General features: G+C 36.6%; 1 long non-coding RNA gene across 1 annotated transcript; it reads left to right on the top strand.

The window, feature by feature from the left end:
• Positions 1-15,190: 15,190 nt before the first annotated feature.
• On the top strand, positions 15,191-16,013 carry LOC107963512 (uncharacterized). The gene is made up of 2 exons (XR_001701953.2): positions 15,191-15,358; positions 15,622-16,013. It is a non-coding gene; the product is annotated as an uncharacterized lncRNA (long non-coding RNA).
• The last annotated feature ends 4,661 nt before the right edge of the window (positions 16,014-20,674 follow it).

The raw sequence follows: 20,674 nt of genomic DNA, 5'->3' as shown, positions 1-20,674 counted from the left end.
GAATTTTGAAAACAAAAATTGAAATTACCTCAACGTGTCTTGAGGCTCAACTCATTTCTCGCAATATGAGTTGAATTTTGAAAAGTAGAAATTGAAATTACCTCAACGTGTCTTGAGGCTCAACTCATTTCTCGCAATATGAGTTGAATTTTTGAAACAGAAATAAAAGCATCAGAATACCAAAACATGTTATCTGGTGGAACTCAGATGTCTTTTCCTTTAATTCAATACAACTATCATCACATCTTTTTATTCTACTGGAGTACCTGTACATGTCATGCGTGATGTTATCATGATATGCACATGTTTGTCTTAAATGCCTTTATGCCTACATGATTATGCTATGCGCCTTAGGCATGTTTGTCGTATGTCCCTTTCCGTCATGATTTTTGATGATCTGTGTTCATTGCTTTGACTCTTGACTTTCTCTTCAGGCCCTGTACCCCTCCTCTGGCTTCACGAGTAATCTGCGTTTCTCAGTTATCGCTCTCTTGCCCCTGGTTGAACTTTGTCCTTGCGTTGAGGCTCTTGTACTTATCAAATTCTCATCCGGGTAATGCTCAAAATTTCTTTTGTTTGGAGCATGTCATTTCAAAATACTCTAGATCTTCAACGCATGAACTCTTCCACATTTCTTAATCAAGAATCTTTTGAGTATGTCTTCTTGCGTATAAATTTTCGAGCTGCTAAAAATCTTTCAAATACTGTAGTCTTGCTGCTTGACTCACTTCTTGAATCTTTTACTTATTGGGCCCAAACCTGCTTCATTAGGACGCCCTTTCGGGTTTTCATCCTAATTTTTGTTTATCAAGACACCCTTTTCAGGTTTTCATCTTGATCTTCTTCTTTTCTTAAGGCGTCATCACTCATTGCCCATCAGGGCTCTATTACGGACGTAGTGCACTGCCCTAATGCTCGGTTGGTATTTTGACCCAAAATCCTGAAGAAATAATCGCGTTTTGCTCAGCCCCACCGTAATTTTAGGGTCCATTCCACTGTAATTTGGGATACAAGGTTGGCACTATCCTTAAACCATTCCACTGCAATTCATGGCTATAGGATATGTATCCTACTGTAACTCAAGGGTGTATGATCTGTAATTTGTTCCATCGACTGATATTTTTGACAGAAAATCTGAGGAGATAAACTCAATTTGAGCTCAAATATTTCCAACCCTTACACTTGGTAAGCTCTTGAACAACCGACTGGTTTCAGGTTCCTGTACTATTTAGAAGCTTTCAGAGTAATATGCAAAATTCCTTTTGTAAAAGTATGATTAGTCCATTAATCATTATTTCAATGCGAAATGCCCCTGAGGTATTTTAATTTGGATCAAGATTGGGTGAAAATTGGGGAAAATGAAAAATTTACCAAAATGCCCCTGAATCTTGACATTTCTAAAATTTCGCTAGGTAAATTCGTGTAACTTGAATTATATTCTTAATTTCTTGAAATGTGTGCTATTGATGTGAATACGATTTGAATGATCATTGTATGAAAATTGATGAAACATTGATATATTTGATAAAAAGGGGAAGAAATCTCGGTTGAATGAAAAGAAAATTCGATGGATCTCTGAAAAGGAATTGACGGTAAAAAGGATCTAGCCTAGACGGGTGATCCTATTCTGATATAGCCCTCCCAAAGAATATGTGGAAAATGGATTTAGCCCGGATGGGTAATCCGAATTAGGGTCTGAATTTAGCCTGAACTGATAATTCAGATCCGAGCTCATTATAGTAATTGTCGTTGCAGGGGATTTAGCCTGGACTGGTAATCCTGCTGTAAGGATGAGGTTCGCAGGAGTGTGCTTTCTGAAATGAAATGAGTAAGACCATAGTTGAAAAATATCATGGCAACATGATATGAAATATGTAAGACCATGGTTGAAAGATACCATGGCAACATGATATGAAATGTGTAAGACCATGGTTGAAAGATACCATGGAAATGTGACATGAAATGAATAAGACCATGGTTGAAAGATACCATGGCAACATGACAAAATGAGTAAGACCATAGTTGAAAGACACTATGGCATCATGTCGAAGATAAATAAGATCGTGGATGAGAGACGCCAAGACATCTGTTGAACAACTAATATTCAGGCAATATGTACTAGATGACAAATGGTTATATGAATTGGTTATACAAAATGGTAGTGTGAAATATTTACAGGAATTGGTCATATGGAAATATATGTACAAAATAGTTGTATGAAATAATTAAGAAGATAGATAAATGAAATAAGTATGGGTACATGGAATTTAATTTATGTTAAGTTTAATATGAACTATTACTGAAATAAATATACATAAGATATAAGGAAATGATGGTGCATGAAATATTGATATAACGAAATGATTGATATATGCTTATGAAGAAACGGTAAGAGAATAATATGTTTCATGACGTGTACATATATGATTAACTTTGATATGTTGATTCAAGGAAATTATGTAAGTTGAGACTATTATTAAACTCAAGTGTGATATGTCGAGAAAATAGGTATATCAATGTTAAAATTATATTAAATATGTACAAGTGTATTAACAATGTTGTTGTTGATACTTAGACAAGTGTCAAACTATTGATTGAACGGTAATATGTTTATTTATATGATGTATTGAATCGGTAAGTATTTAATTGAAATTTTTGTTAAATGACATGTGAATCCTATTAATGCCCATAAACCCTACTCCGACAACAGATACGGGTTAGGGGTGTTACAATCAAAGTTCCATAAACATATGAATTCATCATGTCCCCTATAACCTCCAATCTTGTAACTCACACATTATTCTATTTTTATTGACATGCCAATTACATCTAAACTAGAGGTGTGCATGGGCTGGGTCGGGGTACGCCCGAAATTTGAGAGGGTTTGGGCAAAATTATAGGCCCGAAAAATGGGCTTTGGCAAAAAAATTAGGCCCGTTTAAAAAACGGGCTGGGCCTCGGGTAAAGCATTTTTGGCCCGACCCAGGCCTGGCCCGAATTCACTACATGACAAAAAATCTAATATTATTTTCTTATTGTTTTCTCCCTATTTTGCTACTATTTTACTATTATGTTGCTACTATTTTGTTGTTATTGTTTGGATATTATATAAAATTTATTTTATTGTTAATTTTTTTTATTATTTTAAACACATTTGTTAATTTTGTTATTATTTTAGAAGCATTTGCTTGTTAAGTTGCATCTATTTTAGTGTTATTTAAGTATACATATTTTTTAAAATTTATTTTCAATATGTGAAGAAATATTTATTTTGATGCTTTTAGTATTTTTGATAGTTTATATATATTTTAAAATTATATAAAAAATAATATGGGCAGGCCGGGTCGGCCCGAGTTTTAACATTTTTATTCGAGTCGGGCTTGGGTAAAATTTTAGGCCTAATTTTCGGGCTGGAACGGGCCCGGGCCTAGCAAACGGGCCTAAATTTTTAGTTGGGCCCGACCCGAACCCGACCCGGCCCGGCCCATGCACACCTCTAATCTAAACTAAATACTACCAAATTACTAGGGTTAATCACAATTCTCATAAAATATACAAATTCATTCAACTCATCATCTGTTCTTTCCACTCAAATTCAACATTATTCACATCAATTTATAATAAAAGAACATGAAAAATTGCTACTATTGTTTTCTCAAAAAAGAGGGGTTCTACCCTTAAATCCAATAGCTAGTGTTAGTCTTGAGTCAAATGGTCTAAATTACTAAAATAAATATACATAAAAAATAAGGAAGTGATGGTGCATGAAATATTAATATAACGAAATGAATGATATATGCTTATGAAGAAATGGTAAGAGAATCATATGTTTCGTGACATGTACATATATGATTATCTTTGATATGTTGATACAAGGAAATTATGTAAGTTGAGACTATTATTAAACTCAAGTGTGATATGTCGAGAAAATAGGTATATCAATGTTGAAATTATATGAAATATGTACAAGTATATTAACAATATTGTTGTTTGATACTTAGACAAGTGTCAAGCTATTGATTGAACGGTAATATGTTTATTTACATGATGCATTGAATCGGTAAGTATTTAATTGAAATATTTGTTAAATGATATGTAAATTCTTTTAATGCCCCAAAACCCTGTTCCGGCAACGGATACGGGTTAGGGGTGTTACAAGTTTATTTAAATAGTTTAGATAAACAAATCCCTTAATTTTTAGGCTAGGTAATAAAAAGGAAGTAATTACTAGTACTTTTGGTTCCTTTGGGATCGACAATTCGGTCTTGCTAAAGCTATAATACTGTTCGATAGGTACACTTGCCTTCATCGTGATAATAGTTAGTTTCAAGAACGATTAATTATAAAATTATTTAAAACCTGTCGCGAATATCACGTATCAGAGTTCTGCTTCATCATAACTAACTTTTTTCCTCAGAGATAATCCTTTACCTCATAAAAAAAATTGTTTACTTTTTACTTAGTAGAGGCCCAGTAGACTAGATAGAACACTTCATATATACGAGACTTATACAGAGGTGCATTATTATGCACTATTAAACAGAGAACACCTGCTATACAGAGAGTACGAATGTGCTGAATGTGCTAATAATCAGATAGCACTAACGTGCTAGTAATCAGAGAGCATGTTGGGGTCCCTTAATATCCTAGTAGTTTTAATCTTATCTACTTGGGAAAATTATTTCATGCACGCATATCACTTTTACACCTTTCGCATAATACTTTTACACTCTTTACAATTTAATCATTGTACCAATAATTCATATACTTATATCTTCTATATCTTCAATACATGTAATATATTTCAAAATTCACTATTCATCCATAATTCCTTAATAATCTTTATCATGCACTACATATATTACTTTTTATATTTTGTAATTTAGCCATCAGCACAATATTTTTGTGTAGCAATGTAATTTTCTTTATATAACATAATATTCATCGTCGACATGCTTTATAAAACATTTATTCATACCTTTATGAGTTCTGATTCATCACTTTCAACATTATTAATTCGGTTGACAAGCATCTCTGTCTATAAGTAAAACAAATCTCATGAGAATCGAAAAATATCACACCATTACAGGTTATATAATGACATGTAATTCTAGACTTTCACATATGCTACATTTGGTTCGAGAATCGATTAAATCGTAACTCTGATACCACTAAATGTAACTCCCCTAACCCGTATCCATTGTCAGAACAGGGTTTCAGGGCATTGATAGGATTTACATATCATTTAATAAAAATTTCAATTAAATACTTACCGATTCAATGCATCATATAAATAAACATAATACCGTTCGATCAATAGTTTGGCACTTATCTAAGTATCAACAACAACATTGTTAATACACTTGTACATATTTCATATAATTTCAACATTGATATACCTATTTTCTCGACATATCACACTTGAGTTTAATAATAGTCTCAACTTACATAATTTCCTTGTATCAACATATCAAAGATAATCATATATGTACATGTCACGAAACATATTATTCTCTTACCGTTTCTTCATAACTATATATCATTCATTTCGTTATATCAATATTTCATGCACCATCATTTCCTTATATCTTATGTATATTTATTTCAGTAATAGTTCATATTAAACTTAACATAAATTAAATTTCATGTACCCATACTTATTTCATTTATCTATCTTCTTAATTATTTCATACAACTATTTTGTACATATATTTCCATATGACCAATTCCCGTAAACATTTCGCACAACCATTTTGTATAACCAATTCATATAACCATTTGTCATCTGGTACATATTACCTGAATATTAGTCGTTCAACAGATGTCTTGGCATCTTTCGTCCACGATCTTATTTATCTTAGACATGATGCCATAGTGTCTTTAAACTATGGTCTTACTCATTTTCTGTCATGTTGCCATGGTATCTTTCAACCATGATCTTATTCATTTCCCCGTCATGTTGCCGTGGTATCTTTCAACCATGGTCTTACACATTTCGTATCATGTTGCCATAATATCTTTCAACCATGGTCTTACACATTTCATATCATGTTTCCATGGTATCTTTCAACCATAGTCTTACACATTTTGTATCATGTTGCCATGGTATCTTTCAACCATGGTTTTACACATTTCATTTTAGAAAGCACACTCCCGTGAACCTCATCCTTACAGCGGGATTACCAGTCCAGGCTAAATCCCCTGTAATATAAACTCATAGAGTATTGTCGGGATTACCAGTCCAGGCTAAATCCCCTACAACGACAATTACTCTAATGAGTTTGGATCTGAATTACCAGTCTAGGCTAAATTCAGACCCTAATTCGGATTACCCGTCTAGGCTAAATCCATTTTATACATATTCTTCGGGAGGGCTATATCAGGATATGATCACCTGTCCGGGTTAGATCCTTTTTACTGTCAATTCCTTTCCAGAGATCCATCGAATTTTCCTTTCATTCAATCAGGATTTCTTCCCCTTTTTATCAAATATATTAATGTTTCATTAATTTTCATACAAGGGATATTTAAATCATATTCACATCAATAACATACATTTTAAGTATTTAAGTATATAATCCAAGTTATACGAACTTACCTGGCGAAATTTCAGAAATATCAAGATTCAGGGGCATTTTGGTATTTTTTTCATATTCCCCGATTTTTACCCAGTCTTGGTCCAAATTAATAATTTCATTCAATATATTAATTTAATCAATAAAACAATCCATTCCCTTCATTTTGGTTATTTTTGGCATTTTTTCTAAATTGCCCCTACAGTTTCTTTTTTATTCAATTTAGTTCATGACTCTAAAACATACAAATTACCCATTTTAAATGTAACCCCATTAAGGGTGGCAACAAACAGTAGTATGTATATTAGCCGGATGAAATACTTCTCTCAATTTTTATCCCTTTTGCTTTTGTTCGTTTAGTTGCAACTCTCAAGTCCTTGAATCTCAAACCTACTTCATACTTCATCCGGAATTATTACTTTGTTGCTCTAGCTTCAACAAGAGCTTCATATTTCATATGGATAACTTGGTTCTGTTTTTCTTCCTATGTGAAAAACCCAACAAAACCCTTCCTAGCTGAAAATTCATATATTTATTTCCCTCATTCTCCTCTCCATTCCACATCTTTAATTTATATAACATGCTACAAGTAACATTATCAATAATTTCGGGTTTGTAACAGCGTCACTCATGCCATTGATATCTAGAGACCTATTGTAGGCATGAAAGAATGTCCAACAAACAAATGAACCTAAGTATAGCTTTATTTGTATGGTATGATTATAAACGAAACGCAAAAAAAGAAAATTTGCTCAAGATAAAAGAATATTTGCTCAGAATAAGAAATGAAAGTGCATTTATATTGAAATAAACGTTTTGAACATGAACCTATTTCGCAAAAGATTCTTATTGCTTTTAGGCTTTTAAAACAACAAGTGTGTTTTGAACATTACTCTGTATTAGCACTAAAAACTATAGGAATTTCCTCCGCAGTCCAGTTGTTCAGAACACTTCCAGGCTTATAAGGGCGAATGCTTGCTAAGTCATGTTTCATCACTTTCTCTTCAGATATGACATTGATATTCAAATTTTCCATTGCGTCTTCAGCTGTTCCCTCTCTTGTCATCTTTAATTCAGGATAAATAACTCCACCCGACATAAATGTATAGGATATATGGGGAAAATTCATTGATTTCCACTCGACTTCTGTCCCATTCAGTCGTGCTTTTCGTCTCTTCTGCATTTATCGTTATCAAGCGGCCCTCTATCACCAGCTTTAACTTTTGGTGCAATGATGATGGTACTGCCCCTCCTAGTGAATCCAAGGCCTCCCTAACAAGCAATTATAAGAAGGCGTAATATCCATCACAAGGAAATCTACCTCGTATGTGTTTGGTCCGATCAGCAGAGGTACCTCAATCTTTCTCATCACTTTCCTCTCAGTGCCATCAAATGCCCTCACTATGTTCTGGCATGTCTTCATATGAGAGCTGTCTATTGGTAACCTATTTAATGTGGACAAGGGCAAAACATTCAGCGCTGACCAATTATCAATTAATACCCCGGTAGTGTATACCCTTTGCAGCGAGTGGTGATGTGCAAAGCCTTGATGGATCCCATCCCCCCTGGTGGTATTTCATCGTCACTGAAGAGATGAAGTTATCGGCGCTTATGTTACTGATAAGGCGGTCTAGCTTGTTCACTGAAATATCTTCAGCGACATAGGTCTCGTTCAACACCTTCATCAACGCATTTCGGAACTTGTGCAACTGTTTCACAACACTATACTCACTGTGTTTTAGGAACTTCACAAATTCTTTAGCTTCATCTTCAGTTACTGGTTCATTGACCAGTGGTTTCATCCTCTCTTTCCTTTGTTCAATCATCACAGACTTCCATTTTCCAAGCTAGACCTTTGTACTTGGCATGCTGACCAGAATCTCCTCCCCTGGATATGTCACATTACAGTTGTAATTTCAAGGCACCCTTTTGTTATTCTTATACGAAAAAGCCGCAGGTCTCTGGATTACAACTCTCAGTGTAATTTTTCCTCCAAATTCATTAATTTTCGGTCGCGAAATAATCACCACTGGGTGATTGACCTCAGAAACCTTCTCTATCAACCCCTCCTCCAAGGTGCATACATCTTCCTTCTCAGTAAACTCAAAGAACTCCAGTTTTTTGCTGTCCATTAGAGCCTGTACCAGGGCCTTAAATTCATTACATTTTTCTATTTCATTGTCCTCCTCTCCATGGAACTCATAATAATTCCCTGCTTCTCGGGATTTGCTCCCAAAGTTTTATATGATTAGACCTCTCTCTACCATCTTCTTCAAAACCTTTCTCATCGAGGTTCTCACTTCTGCCACATCCGACTTAATTCTCCTCCCCATATTCTCGACTACAGCATTTACCCCTTTATCAGTATGGTTGGGTAGGGAATTACACCAGGTGTATCATCGAATTTCACAATACCCATATTGATAAGCCTTTCAACTACTCTCTTAAAAGAGGAGCAGTTCTCTATAAAGTGTCCCGCGATTTCCAGCATGCTATTCACATTGAGCACTTGCATCATACCACTTGGGGTATGGGGGTTGCAGTGGTTTTAAATAAAAAGGATACACGACGTGTGCATTAAACAAACTTTTGTACAGCTCCCGATACGTTACTGGAATGGGAGTAAACTGGGGCTTCTCCGTGTTCTGCTTTGTATTGGGCTCCTGCCTTGGCGAAGCTTGCTGGCCCTTGGCTACCACTTTCGGTTGATTTACCATGATTGGTTTCGCATAACCCATATTCACATTGCTGACTTCATTTTCTTTCTTTTTCGGGGTTGACCTCCTGGTGTTTTCCCCTGCCTCTATCTTTCCGCACCTTATTGCATTCTCAATCATTCCACCAGACATAACTATATCCGCAAAACTCTTAGTTGCGCTTCCCAACATGTGATTAATAAAAGGTGCCTTCAAGGTATTAATGAAAAGCATGGTTGTTGCTTTCTCCAACAATGGCGGTTGGACTTGTGTAGCAACTTCTCTTCATCTCTGAGCATATTGCCTGAAACTTTCATTTAACTTCTTCTCCTTGTTCTGTAATGTGATCCTATCAGGCGCTATGTCAGTCACATGGCCATATTGTTTCATAAAGGCCTGTGCTAAGTCTTTCCATGATTTAACTTGGCTATGATTCAACTGATTGTACCATTTAGCTGCAACCCCAGTCAAACTGTCTTGGAAACAGTGGATCAATAACTGATCATTATTGATATGCCCAGTCATTCTCCGACAAAACATCGTGATATGAGCCTCAGGACAACTGGTTTCGTTGTATTTTTCAAATTCTGGCATTTTGAACTTCGGAGGGAGTACCAGATCTGGGACCAGGCTCAACTCCTTGGCATCTATTCCGCAATGAAAATCAATGCTTTCCAACGCCCTGAATTTTTCCTCTAACCAGTTGTATCGGTCTTCTAGTCGCTTTGGAAATTCTGCTCCTGCCTTTCCTACTTCCACGACCTCATCGAAGTCAGGGACTGTAGGATTTGCACGATTGTCTTCGGGGCATTTATCGGTGCCGAAGTATCAGTCTGATATTGGGGTTTGATACTGACAGACACCCTTTGCGGAGGCACTGGGGTATTTGTTAGGGTGAAACCCGAAGGGTAAGCAAGAATCCCGCTATGATCTTCAACATTGGCCATAGGACTATTCCCCTTTTCCAACTTTCCAACTAGTAGCTGGGTCAATTCGCTCATCATACTCCTCTGAGATTCCAGTATTTGATCTTTCATATCTTGTTGGATCTTAGCTAATTGCTCTTGCATTTGCACTTGCATCTGTTCCTGCATTTCTTTCTGCATTTGCTCCAATTTTTCCAGCCTTTGATCTATAGCTTTGGTCTTTTTTCGTGTGTAATATTGATGTTCCACGGTAACTATAATATAATTTTTTAATCAGGATTCTTTTGTGAAATTTAATGCACATGATGCGATGAAATACAAATGCATGAAATAAATGAAAAACTAAAGAGACGTCGATTCTAATTCAATTCCATTTAAAAAACTTTATTAAAAAGAAAAATCCTTTACATAAAATAAATCACATATACGGATTAGCGCTAATGCTCAAAGCTTTAACTTTCTTAAGAAGGCAAGCTAGCTCACGACCCCAGTCCGACTCTTACTCATACTTCACACTTAGCACATCAGCCTAAACCACTAAGGTATGTAAATAATCAGCCACTTCTCGAATCTGAGCCACGGCTTCACCCATAATGTGATCTCTATCCTTCACCTGGTCCTGCGATCGGCAGAACTGTTCCTTCCACTGTTCATTGTTCGACTCAAGTAATTCAATTCGAAGATCACAGTTTTGTAATGCAGTCTCTAGCTCTTCTACCTTCCCTTTCAAATCTTCAATCTTACTCAGGTTGGCTCTTAATTTAATATCAGAGTTACGACCACGGTACTGATGCAGGGCCTTTTCCAGCTCCGCTACCCAAGCTACCAACATTTCTTTCTCACCTTGGCCTTCAACCAAGCTCTTCTTTAAGGCACTTTTACGTGCTCGAGCATCATGAAACCTCTTCTTCCACTAATCAGCTCTAGCCTTTTCCTCTTAAATTTCCTGTCGCCACTGCTCTGATGTCTTCCCCAACCTGGCAGTTCTCATCGACGTACATAGCTTCTTGTAATCAGTTTTCAAACTGTTCAGGTCTTCCTCAACCTTTCTTTTCCCTTTTCTCAACTTCTCGGCCTCGAGTTGCTGAACATCAGCGTTCAATCTCAAATGTATCTTTTCCTCCTCCAATTGTTCTATCCTTTTCCCTAACTCCACATTTCTCTCTTCGAAGTCCCATTTTACGATCTCAAGCTCGGAGGGGATTACTTGCAAATATTCTTTCATCGTACGAACATCCTCCAAACTCGGCTCGGGAATATTATCATTAACTCTTTTACTCAACCATCCCCTTGTATTCAGGAGTCATCATTGATCCAACAGTCAATCTCTTCAACCGGCGCGTCTGTTTCCAAGCATCAGAAACCTCTTGAACCTTCTTCTTATAATTCTTCTCCTTATACGCGAACTAACTCTGGGCTAATCCATGTGTCATCGGTACAAACTGCCTCGACCTGTATTGTCTTAATTAGGGGTACCCAATCAAAACTCCTACACCGATAGAGGATCTCATCAGGAACAAACCAAGGAGCTCTCCATTCAACATCCTCTTCCTGAAGATTTTGGAGGAGTGGGATCCAATTTTCTTCTAATATGTCATCTCTCCTAGAATGGCTGCTATCTCCTTTAACAGGGAGTAACTCTCGGAAAAAACCCGATAGGAAACCTTATCCACCTTCCAGAAATGGCTGTGGAACCAAGCCAACAATAACTGTGCACACTCTATAAATCTACCTTCACTTGCCCTCCGACACGCACTCAAGGATCTGAACGTCTCAGCAAGAATTGTCGGCACCGGTGTGACCCCTTTATCGTGAAGACGTCAACTTTCCTCTTTTTATCTGGATGTGCTACGATCAGGTCCCTCAAACTTACCCAAGGAATGCACCTACCATCACCATTTTGCTGAATTCGAGCTGTAACCCATTATTCACTCATCCCAGTGATACTCATTAACTTCTTTACAAAAGCTGGGGCACTAGCAGCCTTGGAATAAACTTTGTCAACTTGAACCTTTGGACAACAGAGCAAGGCTGTATACTCCTCCACAGTAGGCACCAAGTCCACCTTCCCGAAGGTGAAATAACTATACGCCGGGTTCCAAAATTGAGCCATAACCCGAAACAAGTACTTGTCCACCTTGATATTGAGCAGGTAGGCTAAGTCACCATAACTTTGATAGAATAGCTGCTTGGTCTCATCATCCCAACGAGCCCATATATCCCTTAATTCCTAGAACTAGTTTTGGGTCACATTGATGCGAGTGAAGCCCGACAACCCCGATGTATACCCCTCAGCTAGGCTATCCCCTTTCTCAAGTTGCATCTTCTCTCACCACATGCGGACAGCCGTATTATCCTCTACTTTATCAAGGAATTCGCTCTCCATAACAAGCTTTCTAATTTAGCAATCGAACAGAAATCGACACCTCTTTAATATGAAATGACTTGCAAAACATAATCACAACAAAACACAACAAGTTAGTATCAAAAAATAAAAAAATCAAAGAAAAATAGAAAATAATCAAACACCTAACTAGGTAATCACTAGGGTTCAACATAGCTCTACCTAGGGCAACTCCTAGAGTTCACTATATATAGCTCGGTTCTAAGAGGGTACCTGAGCCAGCAGATTCCTCAACCCTCACCCATTATAGGCTCATGTAGATCGAGTTCAGTTCAGGGGAATACATTTCCCTATGGTCATGCAGAGGTGAAAACCTCATGAAGACATAGGTACGGATGTATCTCGGAAGTAGTCCACTAGCCCATGCGGAGGTGAAAACCTCACGAAGGCGTAGTTTCTCACTCCCACTTAAAAAGGTGCGACCACAACGGTCATGCAAGATGATGCAAAGGAATATAAAAAAAAACTCAAAATGCAAAACACAAATAAAATGACAAAAACCATAAAACCTATGAAATGCAATAAAAGGATCGTATGTTAAAATCTAAATTTTAAATTTTCGACAAAAGGACAGAAAATAATTTATTTTACGGCTTGACTCTCTTATTGGTCCCCAGCGGAGTCGCCAAGCTATCGAAACCATTTTTAAAGAGTTTTAAAAAAAGAGAATCGACTTTAAAAACGAAAGTTTGGAGTCGCCACCGACCTTTTTTGAGGTGGAATTGGATCAACTTGAGGTTGATCATTTTAATAAAACATTTGATTTATTAAAATAATAATTTTAGGTCTACAAAAATTAAAAAAAATGATTCGAGAGCCGGTTACGCACAAGGAATGGTTAGCACCCCCGTAACGTCCAAAATTGGTACCAATTGATTATTGAATGTCCCATCGTTGAAAATTTGGAAAAAAAAATTCAAAATACGATCTCTTTAAAAAATGTATGAACAATTCGAATTGGATTTTAAGGTTCTCCCACTCCAAAGAAATAAAATACCACATCCAGCACGTTAGGACGCGATACTTTAAGCCTCCAAAAACTGAGATCACCTTAAAATTTCCAAAACACGCAACGAACTCTTAAAAGGGTACTCCGTTATTTAACAAAACGGAAAAAAAGAAACCCAACACGTTAGGGCACGATTTCCGAACTTCCCAAACACGAAACATTGCCTTGTTTTGAAAAGTTTCACAAATAAGCAATTATAAAATCGGCTTAAAATATATTCGTTCGGTTTACTTTAGAGTAAAAAGCAATCGATATTGGGAGAAAATACGGGATTTTTTGGAAAAAGGAAAAAAAAAATGATGCAACAAGAAACTAAAACATAAGTATAAGCATGAAACAATAATAAGTGGATATGAATCGGAAAAGAAAAAAGAAAAAAAAGTGATACATAGAACTACATGGAAACTAGGAACCAATGTAATGCAAAACAAATTTAAAAACCATATGAACAATATACAAAGGGATAACATATATTAGAATTCAAAATAGCTCATACGTATAGAAAACGGATAATATATAAGTGATTATTAAAGTATGTATTGGAATGAATAATATGTAACATAATTTTAAATGAACAAATTGACTTAACAAATGGCATACGTATCTATATGAAGATAATAAATGAAAATAATATATATACAAAGATACCAAAGCAACTAAAATAAACAATATAAAATAGGATCCATAAAACAACCAAATTATATACGAATAATTTTAAAGAAAATATATATAAAAATAAATTAAAAGAAAATATACATTAAAGATTTTAAAGAAACTATATAAATAAAATACTATAGAATTAAAAATATAAAAACATTTGAAATAAACACCAACACATCATAAAATAACCTTAAATGACATTGATTATATATAGATTTAAAAGGAAACATGCAATCATAAACAGATTCAAAAGAAAATACATAAAATAATAATAATAAATAATATATACAAAAAAATAGAATACAACAATTCAAAACTAATGATACAAAAAAATATATATTTACATATATATATATAAGTGTAAAAAAAACAAAACAATATAGATAATATACCAAACCATATATATATATATATATATATACACGCATAAATAAATAATATTGTAAAATACAAATAACTTAATATAAATAATATATGCATAAAGGAAGGAGACTAAGCAGAAAAAATAATTGAAATGAATAGTATATAGAAAGATTTGAAATAAACAGTAATAAAACAGAAAAGAAATAAAGAAATCAAAGTTGGGACAAATTTGAGATTAAAGTAAAATTTGAGATCTAAAAACTAAACATCACATTAACAAATGGAACCAAATTGAACGCGCATGAGAAAGAGAGGGACTGACTTGAAAATTATCCCCGAACCCTCAAGCGTGACACCTTAATGCGGACTCAAATGAATCACGGGAAAAATCATGTGGCAAAATTGAAACATAAAAATGAATAAATTTGAAATAACAAAGAAGGAAGAAGGACCAAACGCGTGAATAAACCGTTTAAAGAAATTAGGCGTGTAGACCAAGTCAAAAAGGCTGTCAGTTCCTTCTCCTAATGTTGTTTCCTTTATTACTTAAAATTGAAACCTGCTTTAAAAAATCATTTTTTTAGAAAACATTTCAACTTTTTCCTTAAAAAAAAACCTAAAGTTTTGAAACTCTTCTCCTTCACTTTCTCATCTTTTCCTCTTCTTCGACAGACCACCATTTTGAGCCAAACTTCGACTTCAAAGGTTTCTCTTGCGCCGCGTCGGTAAGTTCCCTTCCCTTTTCTTTTTATATTTTCGTATATGGATCCGAATGGAAATGAAAAAATATGGAAAAAGAAGAAACAACACAAAAAAAATTGCAGTAAATATTCACCTTTAAAAATATTTTTGGTCCTTTTCTACTTATTTTTTTGTGTGTTTTATATTACAACTTGTATTCTCTTTTTCTCCAAAAAAAAACCCTTACAAATGAAAATTCGTGACCTTTTTATAGCCAACTTTACAATGGTTTCTTTGTTTCTACTAGTTGCAGGTATGGTGAACGTGGGGCGTGGGTCGTGGGTCGTGCTACACGCGAGATGGCCAGACGTGCAAGGTGCGCTGACGTGCGTGGTGGAGGGGAGCAGCAGCTATTCTCTTTTTTGCTGAAAAGTTAGTTTATTTTTGGGCTGTTTGGGCCATAGGGTTAGGTTTATTTTGGACTTATAATTGGGTTTATTGTTTTTGTAATTTTGGACTCTTTTTAGATTTTTTTTTTTAGGTTTTATTTATTGGGCTGGAATTAAGTAGCCCGGGCTAAAATTGGGTCTTATAGCTGTCCCTTTTTACCCATTGTCGTGTAACGAGAACAGAGCAAAGACTTCAAAAGGGCCAGTTTTTCCCGGTCTTATTAAGTCTTGACTTCTTGATTTTTTTTTCCTTACGTAGCCTCGTTTTAATCCACCGCATATTCAAAGGTATGGAAATTGTTGTTTCAATCTGCTCCTTTGCTACCTCAGAGAGATAAGGATGGTGGCTAAAATCTGCTCCATAGCCGATACATGGAAATAAAACTCGCCATCTTTGATCTGTTTCATAGCCGATACATGGAGATAAGACTCGCCATTTTCGATCTGCTCCATAGCAGATACATGGAGATAAGATCTGTAATTTTCAGTCTGCTTACTGCAACTTCAGGAAGATAAGACTTGTATCTTCAATCTGCTCCTCTGCAACTTTAGAGAGATAAGGATGGTGGCTAAAATCTACTCCATAGCCGATACATGAAGATAAGACTCGCCATTTTTTATCTGCTCCATAGCCGATACATGGAGATAAGATCTGTAATTTTTAGTCTGCTTCCTATAACTTTAGGAAGATAAGACTTGTATCTTCAACCTGCTCCACTGCAACTTCAGAGAGATAAGGCTGGTGGCTAAAATCTACTCCATAGCCAATACGTGGAGATAAGACTTGCCATTTTCGATCTACTCCATAGCCGATACATGGAGATAAGATCTGTAATTTTTAGTCTACTTCCTGCAACTTCAGGAAGATAAGACTTGTATCTTCAACCTGCTCCACTGCAACTTCAGAGAGATAAGGCTGGTGGCTAAAATATACTCCATAGCTGATACATGGAGATAAGACTCATCGTTTCTGATCTGCTCCATAGTCGATACATGGAGATAAGATCTGTAATTTTCACCAATGTCGCCACATTGTCCTCTAGGGAACATGCCCTGCAGACTCGGTTTTATGTTTATGTTTATGCCAAATGATTAGAACGCTAAGACCGAAACGAATCAGATGCTCCTAACCAAATGTGTTATGAATGATATGACTGTAGAAATGAAAATGATTTCTTTTTTCTTTTTCTTTCTTTTTAAAAACTTTAAGTGTCATCACTTGTTATTTATCAGAGCTTTATCATCATCGTGTTATGCTGCCTTCTTGCTCGACTAGCATTTCTCAACAAAACCTGTAAAAATAACTCATTTTGCTCAACAGGCTTGCCCCACTGTAGTTTCAAAGTCTCTTCCACTATAAGGTTTGTACCATCTTCAAACCCCCCTTGTCACCTAGAAACTTTCATCAACTTGGTCTATTACACCACTCCTCGAGTGTCATGACCAGATGTGTTCGCCCAACATTTGTATTAATGAGAAATATCATGATTATCTTTAATGCTTTGGTTGACATAATATCCTGTTTTCTTATCCAATCAATATCTTTGATTGAAAATCTGAAGAGATAATCCCAATTTGAACACAAATATTCCACCCCTAAACTGGGTAAGTTCTAAACGATAGTCCTGTTTCAAGTTCTAATATAATTTAGAAACTTTCAGAGTAATATGCAAAACCTCATTTGCAAAAGTATTATTAGTCCCTTAATCGTTATTTCAATACAAGCACGTGATCATAAAGATAAATATGGACAAAACTAAAGTTTATTAGGGACAAGTTTCAAGAAAAATGGATTAATTATAGGAAGCAAATATTGTCAGAGTACAAAAATAGGTAAGGGGAACAAAAATGAACGCCCCAGATATTGCAGCCTAAGCTCCTCTGTATGAACTCCACGAGGACAATTTTGAGCTTATCATGTGTCTAGAAGATCTAACGTATTTTGTCGATGCCCCAAGACATACTTACTTTCTCTTCATTATTTCCAACATAGCAAGACTACCACCTGGCCCATCCTTGGTCAAAATTTGAATTGCCCTTTTCGGGTTTTCAATTCAAAAACCCATTTGGTCTCAAGGTGCCCTTTGCAGGTTTTCACCTCGGCCTCACATTTTTTTTAGGTGCCCTTTGCGGGTTTTCACCTCTTAAGCGAAGTACTTCTTGACTGAATCCGAATTTACTGGGTTAGACAGGCTCCTACCATCCATCTCAATTAATATCAGTGCTCCTCCAGAAAAAGCCTTCTTTACCATGTAAGGTCCTTCCCAGTTTGGCATCCATTTCCCTCTGAAATTTTTTTGCATAGGGAGAATTTGTCTTAATGCCAAGTCCCCCTCATAGAATACTCTGGGGCAAACCTTTTTATTGTAAGCTTGCATCATTCGCCTCTGGTACATTTGACCATGACGAATAGCCTTCAGTCTCTTTTTTTCAACTAAGTTCAGCTGATCATACCGGGACTGAATCTATTCTGCTTCGTCTAGCTTCAACTCTGATAAAACCCGGAGAGAAGGAATTTCGACTTCAATGGGCAAAACTGCCTCCATCCTATAAACCAATGAGTAAGGCGTTGCTCCGGTAGAAGTTCTAACAGATGTTCGATAAGCATAAAGAGCAAATGGTAACCTTTCATGCCAATCCTTGTAGGTCTCAGTCATTTTTCCCACGATCCTTTTGATATTCTTATTGGCTGCCTCAACCGCACCATTCATTTTTGGGCGATAAGGTGACGAGTTGTAGTGCTTAATCTTGAACTGGCTGTAAACCTCCACTATCACACTGTTATTCAAATTCAACGCGTTGTCAGATATGATTCTTTCTGGCATGCCATATCTACATATGATTTCTTTTTTCAAGAACTTGCTACTGCCGACTTTGTGACATTGGCATATGAAGTAGCCTCTACCCACTTGGTGAAGTAATCAATGACCATAAAGATGAATCGATGCCCATTAGAAGCCTTCGGTGAAATCGGCCCAATGACGTCCATGCCTCATATTGAAACAGGCCACAGAGAAGTCATGACATGAAGGGGTGAAGGAGGCACGTGGATTTTGTCACCATAAATTTGGCATTATGGCATTTCTTGGCATAGCTGATGCAATCTCCTTCCATTGTGGACCAGTAGTACCCGAATCTCATGATTTGCCTGGCCATTATTAATTAATACCCCCGGCAGTGTATACCCTTTGTAGCGAATGGTGATGTGCAAAGCCTTGGTGAATCACATGCCCCCTAGTGATATTTCATCGTCACTGAAGGAGATGAAGTTATTGGTGCTTATGTTACTGATAAGGCGGTCTAGCTTGTTCACTGAAATATCTTCAGCGACATAGGTCTCGTTCAACACCTTCATCAACGTATTTCGGTGAACCTCCGAGTTTTGGAGCAGAGCTAGTATCGATGTACATGCCGACTACTTTTACAACTATTCCACAACACTATACTCACTGTGTTTTAGGAACTTCAAAAATTCTTTAGCTTCACCTTCAGTTACTGGTTCATTGACCAGTGGTTTCGTCCTCTCTTTCCTTTGTTCAATCATCACAAACTTCCCTTTTCCAGGCTCGATCTTTGTACTTGGCGTGCTGACCAGACTCTCCTCCCCTGGATATGTCACATTACAGTTGTAATTCCAAGGCACCTTTTTGTTATCCTTATACGGAAAAGTCGTGGGTCTCTAGATTACAACTCTCGGTGTAATTTTTGCTCCAACTTCATTAATTTTCGGTCGCAAAATGATCACCACTGGGTGATTGACCTCAGAAACCTTCTCTATCAACCCCTCCTCCGAAGTGCATACATCTTCCTTCTCAGTAAACTCAAAGAACTCCAGTTCTTTGTTGTCCGTTAAAGCCTATACCAGGGCCCTAAATTCATTACATTTTTCTATTTCATGGTCCCCCTCTCCATGGAACTCACAATAATTACCTGCTTCTCGGGATTTGCTCTCAAAGTCTTGTATGATTAGACCTCTTTCTACCATCTTCTTCAAAACCTCCCTCATCGGGGTTCTCACTTCTGTCACATCCAACTTAATTCTCCTCTCCAAATTCTCGACTACAGCATTTACCCCTTTATCAGTATGGTTGGGTAACGGATTCCCTACACCAGGTGCATCATCGAATTTCACAATACCCATGTTGATGAGCCTTTCGGCTACTCTCTTAAAAGAGGTGCAGTTCTCTATCTAGTGTCTCGCGATTCCAGCATGATATTCACATTGAGCACTTGCATCATACCACTTGGGGTACAGGGGTTGCAGTGGTTTTAAATAAAAAAGGAGATACGACGTGTGCATCAAACAAACTTTTGTACAGCTCTCGATACGTTACTGGAATGGGAGTAAAATGGGGCTTCTCCGTGTTCTGCTTTATATTAGGCTCCTGCCTTGGCAAAGCTTGTTGGCCCGTGGCTACCGCTTTCGGTTGATTTACCATGATTGGTTTCGCATAACCCATATTCACATTGCTGACTTCATTTTCTTTCTTTTTCGGGGTTGACCTCCTAGTGTTTTCCCCTGCCTCTATCTTTCCGCACCTTATTGCATTCTCAATCATTCCACCAGACATAACTATATCCGCAAAACTCTTAGTTGCACTTCCCAACATGTGATTAATAAAAGGTGCCTTCAAGGTATTAATGAAAAGCATGGTTGTTTCTTTCTCCAATAATGGCGGTTGGACTTGTGTAGCAACTTCTCTCCATCTCTGATCATATTTCCTGAAACCTTCATTTGACTTCTTCTCCATGTTCTGTAATGTGATCCTATCAGGCGCTATGTCAGTCACATGGCCATATTGTTTCATAAAGGCTTGTGCTAAGTCTTTCCATGATTTAACTTGGCTACGATTCAATTGATTGTACCATTCAGCTGCAGCCCCAGTCAAACTGTCATGGAAACAGTGGATC

The sequence above is a fragment of the Gossypium hirsutum genome, chromosome A06 (genome assembly GCF_007990345.1).
Source record: "Gossypium hirsutum isolate 1008001.06 chromosome A06, Gossypium_hirsutum_v2.1, whole genome shotgun sequence".
Classification (NCBI taxonomy): domain Eukaryota; kingdom Viridiplantae; phylum Streptophyta; class Magnoliopsida; order Malvales; family Malvaceae; genus Gossypium; species Gossypium hirsutum.
This window is presented reverse-complemented; position numbering and strand designations above follow the sequence as displayed.